The sequence below is a fragment of the Berghia stephanieae genome, chromosome 10, assembly GCF_034508935.2.
Source record: "Berghia stephanieae isolate SIO BIC M18660-M18661 chromosome 10, UCSD_Bste_1.3, whole genome shotgun sequence".
Classification (NCBI taxonomy): Eukaryota; Metazoa; Mollusca; class Gastropoda; order Nudibranchia; family Aeolidiidae; genus Berghia; species Berghia stephanieae.
This window is the reverse complement of record NC_088369.1, coordinates 44,401,482-44,407,329: the sequence shown is the minus strand read 5'-3', so window position 1 is coordinate 44,407,329 and position 5,848 is coordinate 44,401,482. Positions and strand designations below refer to the sequence as shown.

The following is a 5,848-nucleotide window of genomic DNA, read 5'->3' as shown; positions in this document are numbered from 1 at the left end:
TTTTTCTCTTTTCAATAATGTGTGATAAGAAATGATATTATGATTTGTCATAACACTGTGATATCAAGCAATTAGCGACTGGCTGGGACACGTTATAAATGAAATGACTTTTTGAAACGTTGGTTTGGGGCGCGACTTATTTTCATTTATATATATATATATATATATATATATATATATATATATTATATATATATATATATATATATATATATATATATATATAATGATTACTTTTCAAATGTCTGAAAAATTATTTCTTGTAATTTACATTACTTATAACCTGTATTTTTCTTCAGAAGTTATTTTCAAATACGATCAATAATATAAAAAGATGAAGTTTCATAGTTCTAAATATTTTACCGCTGTGATGAGTAGCTAGGTCTATTTTCCATCTCACCATAATTAATTCATAAAAAAAAAATAAAAAAGACACATCCTACCTAAAGAGTAGCAAGAAATTTTTTCTGTATCTGTGATATACGCTGCAAATACCAATTGGCTTGATGCCGTGGCATGTTTGTTTTGTTTTTTGTTGTTGTTTTGTTTTTGTTTTTCACTAGGCAGTCAGTATATGAAGTGTGTTGTGGAATTCTTGTTCTGATGCAGAATTTATTATAAAATTGTCCAGACCGTTTCAGCCAAAGATGGATTTGATGAAGAAGGAGTGCCTGTAATTTTCCGCACTTCATGCTACATCCATCTTGATAGCCCCAGCTCTATGATTCATGAAGCTCTGAAATCTTTTTTTTTTTTCTCTACTTGTAATCAAACCTTATTGATATATTATACTGTTTTGAAATATAATTTGATTTTTTTAAATGTACAATTATTATAATTTAAAGATCTTTCATAAAAATATTTTGACACTTCTTATGTTTTTTGTTTTTTTTTAAAAAAGATTGTATCATTAGTTAAATATTAAAGAATAAATGGTATTAAAGAAGAAGAAAAAAGAAGAAAAAGAATGATTTTTTTCACTTGTGTAATTCATTTTTTATGTTCTTATCATTGCAGTTACAATTTATTTTTTATTTTTCTCTAAATATTATGTAAACTTTTTACATTCTAGATGAAATTGCAGTAATCGAAGAAAAAAAAAGAAAATCAATTAATTAAAAATTTAAACACACAGAACAAAAAAGAAATAATTTAAGAAATTTTCACAGGTTCGGACCAATTTATGATATGACGTCCTGGTATTATCAACATTGTAAAGGCAATTTTTGACAATTTTTTCTTTCATTTGTAATATTTTTTATGACAATTTGTTTTCAAATCAAAAGAAATATTTTATTGCACTTGTTTTGTTTTGTTTTATTATTTATTTTTTCTGATTTGGGCTTGTTTTGTTTGGGTTTTTTTTTGTGTATGAATGTTTTGATTTTTGTTTTGTTTGTTTTTGGGTTTGTTTTTTTGTTTTTTTTTTTGTTGTTTTTTTAATGATTATTTGTTTGTTTGTTTGCGTTTTTTGTGTTTGTAAATGTTATATTCATGTCTGGCACCAAATTAGTTTTACTTTTAGTATTAATAATGACAGCAAGATGAATCAATGGAAACCGTACGGTGCTCTTATTGGTTAACCAACCAGCGGCCTCGATGAGAAAAATATCCGCCATTTTGATGTTGGCTGGGAATGGCGTTACTATAGTAACAAGCGCTGATCGGCCGTTCAGGAAAACAAGTTGCTGCTCGCTCGGTTAACTCAAAATTATTCAAAACGATCTCTCTAAAATGATATAAATGTCAATTCTTAAGGTTTTCTTCACGGTCAAAACCACACAACATTCTATTAATGATTACGTCCGAGGCAAAAAGGAATATTGACAGGTCGACCGAGAGTTGAACTCGTGAGACGACAAACATCAATGCGAAGTGTAGCGAGAGTCAAGCTATTGTTTGTCTTGTCCTATTCTATATAGAGAAAAGGATAAATAGTATAGCCTCGTGTGTGAGTGGTTGCGTGTCATAGTCTTGTTTTTAAATTGTTTCTGTAGTGATGACTCTCTCACACTCAATTTCAATGCCGAACGAGGAATTCCCGCACACAAGAAAGGGGAATTGGGGTGGTATTTGGCATACATATTGTATAGTATCTAGTTCTAAATAGATAACTGATTAGAATTATATTATGATTTATAAACACAATGCCAAATACAATTCCGAAGTTTCCTTATTTCAAATGAAGTAAAGCTCCAAAACCTAATGGTAGTGATTGTAGTACTGAGTGTTAGTGAGGTGATGTGGTGTTGGTGGTGGTTGTAGTTGTAGTAGTAATAGTGATGATGATGTGGTGGTGGTGATGATTGTAGTTGTAGTAGTAGTGGTAGTGATGATGATGTGGTGGTGGTTGTAGTAGTAGTGGTAATGGTAATGATATGGTGGTGGTGGTGGTTGTAGTAGTAGTGGTCGTGATGATGATGTGGTGGTGGTGTTTGTAGTAGTAGTGGTAATGATGCGGCTATGTGGTCTAGTAGTATGACACTCGCTTCCGGATCGGAAGGTCCTGGGTTTGAGCCTCGCGCTCGGCGCATAGTTGAGTCCTTGGAAAAGGCTCTTTACTCACATTCTCTCACCGTACTCGGGTGTAAAATGAGTACCTGGCCGTTAACAGAATTGTCTTTGTCCGAAAAATTGTAATATCGCCTAACAGGCGTCATGTCCCGTCCTACATGTTAAATGTTGACCAAGGACCCCTTGTAAAGCGCTTTGAGCACATTTAGTAGATATTGCACTATATAAAGCTCAATAAAAATAAAAAAATATTTCAATGATGATGATATGGTGGTGGTGGTTGCAGTAGTAGTAGTGGTAGTGATGATAATGTGGTGGTGGTTGTAGTTGTAGTAGTAGTGATAGTGATGATGATGTGGTGGTGTTTGTAGTAGTAGTGGTAGTGATGATGATGTGGTTGTGGTGGTTGTAGTAGTAGTTGTAATGGTGATGATATGGTGGTAGTGGTGGTTGCAGTAGTAGTGGTAGTGATGACGATGTGGTTGTGGTGGTTGTAGTAGTAGTGGTAATGGTAATGATATGGTGGTAGTGGTGGTTGTAGTAGTAGTGGTAATGGTAATGATATAGTGGTGGTTGTAGTAGTAGTGGTCGTGATGACGATGTGGTTGTGGTGGTTGTAGTAGTAGTGGTAGTGATGCTATTGTGGTGGTGGTTGTAGTAGTTGATGTAGTGATGTGGTGGTGGTTGTAGTAGTAGTGGTGGTGGTGGTTGTGGTAGTAGTGGTAATGATGATGATATGGTGGTGGTGGTTGCAGTAGTAGTGGTAGTGATGACGATGTGGTTGTGGTGATTTTAGTAGTGGTAGTGATGATGATGTGCTGGTGGTGGTGTAGTAGTAGTGGTAGTGATAATGATGTGGGGCTGGTGGTTGTAGTAGTAGTGTTAGTGATGATATTGTGGTGGTGGTTGTAGTAGTAGATGATGTGGTGGTTGGAAAACACATTACAGGTTATTATAATACATGATTACACACATTCTCTAACTTCATTTTTTGACAGCTTCGTTGTGCCATAAATATACGCAACAGTTCTGAAACATTTTATTGTGGATTTTGATATTGTTTGTTGTTTTTCTTGTGTCGTTATGTTGACATAGATACCGAATGAATGGAAATTACTACATTCTCAGCCAACAACAAAATGGCGCTGAATGCTTTCATTGGTGGACACTTTTTAGGCTTCGTACGTATTCTCATTCGTTTAATTCTATGGTTGTAACTTGAGATGATTTATTATTATTATTATTATTTATTATTATTATTATTATTATTATTATTATTATTATTATTATTATTATTATTATTATTATTATTATTATTTTATTATTGTTATTATTATTATTATTATTATTATTATTATTATTATTTTATTTTTATTTTATTATTATTATTATTATTATTATTATATTATTATTTATTATTATTATTATTATTATTATTATTATTATTATTTATTATTTATTATTTATTATTATTATTATTATTATTTATTATTATTATTATTATTATTATTATTATTATTATTATTATTATTATTATTATTATTATTATTATTATTATTATTATTATTATTATTTATTATTTATTATTATTATTATTATTATTATTATTATATATATTATATTATTATTATTATTATTTCATGTTTATGATTTACCTGAAGTGCAATAAGACCGATAAGAACGACAACAACAAATTATAATAGATCTAACAAAAGAGTACGTCAATAAAATCTATTTCCACTTTGTATCGTATCCCATGTATCAGGAAGTGGCTCTTAAACGTGTTTGGGTTTTTTGTTTAATCATTTGCCTTGTTTTTCTTGTGAGCCTTTGTGGTCGTGTTATATGATAGGGGTTCCTGACCTCCCATAGTGGGCAGGGTGGCACTTACTGTGTCTTATATCCCCTTATATTTGTTTTCCAATTTGCTTTCTGTCTTTGTCTTGGAATGAGATTACTTGGTTTTGCCCTGGCCCTTGCCGTAGTGCTTGGATGGGAGGGAAACAGTCAAATGCATAGCTATTGTTTTGGGAGATGATATTATTTTTTCCCCCTTGTAAATCAACTCTCTGTTATGTATTGTTATATTTGTTATTTTGTAATGTATAATGTAAACATTTGAGTGTATTCCTTTGTGCTGGTGTCTGGGTGAGACATTTAGCTGATCTCAAACTGAGTACATTGTTGCTGTACTCTTGGAATCTACATCTGTTCCCCATTTGAACCAATTCCCCTTTGTCTTACTTTTTCCTCAAGTCCTTTTAATTGTACATCTAGAATCTTTTCACTATCCTATTTTCTTCATTTTTACTGGCGATGATACGACCTTAATGTGTTGCAAGCGCCTTAAAGCCCTTAAAAACAAAAAGCAAACACGATATTCTTCTTCAGACAGGCAGGTCTTTGGTTTGAGTCACGCACTTGGCGACACAATGGTGAGTACCTGGGGGGGGGGGGGGCGGGGGCTCTTTACTCATATTATCTCACTTCATTCAGGTGCAAAATGAATATCAGCGTACAGCGCTGTCTCGGGCGAAACAAAAAAATGTATTTGCTCCTTAGATGCGTCATGGCATGTCTCGTCTTACACGTTAAGCGTTGCTGTTGGCTTGGATCCCCCTGTAAAACGCGTTGAGTTCATTAAGTTAATATTGAACTATGTAAACGCCCCAGTTTCAATTTTAGTTTGTATTTTTAATATTTAAGTCTAGCTCGTTACACCGGGATCAGTCTTTTGACCTCTCATTATTATTATTATTATTTATTATTATTATTATTATTATTATTATTATTATTATTATATATTACTACTACTACTACTACTACTATTATTATTGCTGTTGTAGTAGTAATGATAATAAATAATAATAATAATAACAATAATAATAATAATAATATAATAATAATAATAATAATAATAATAATAATAATAATAATAATAATAATATAATAATAATAATAATAATAATAAATAAATAAATAAATTTAAAAAATAAAATAATAGTAGTATCAGTAATAGTAAGAGTAGTCGTAATAATAACAATAATAATAAGAAGAAGAATGGGAGGTCAAAAGACTGACCCCGATGAAACGAGTAGAATTATTGTCACACGTTGCTTTTTATTTTACTTTACGTCTGAAAGCGACAAATAAAGAAAAAAGGGGGAAAAAGAAAAAAAAAAAAGGAGCGAGAGAGAAGCTACAACCGTCAGTCACATCAACAAAGAAATTTATAAATTAAAGAAAAAAAAAAAAATGCTGCGCCCAATAAGGGACTCGAACCCTTGACCCTCAGATTAAAAGTCTGATGCTCTACCGACTGAGCTAACCGGGC

General features: G+C 31.5%; 1 non-coding gene across 1 annotated transcript; it reads right to left on the bottom strand.

Annotated features, from left to right (window-relative positions):
• Window positions 1–5,775: 5,775 nt before the first annotated feature.
• On the bottom strand, window positions 5,776–5,848 carry Trnak-uuu (transfer RNA lysine (anticodon UUU)). The gene has a single exon. It is a non-coding gene; the product is annotated as a tRNA-Lys (tRNA).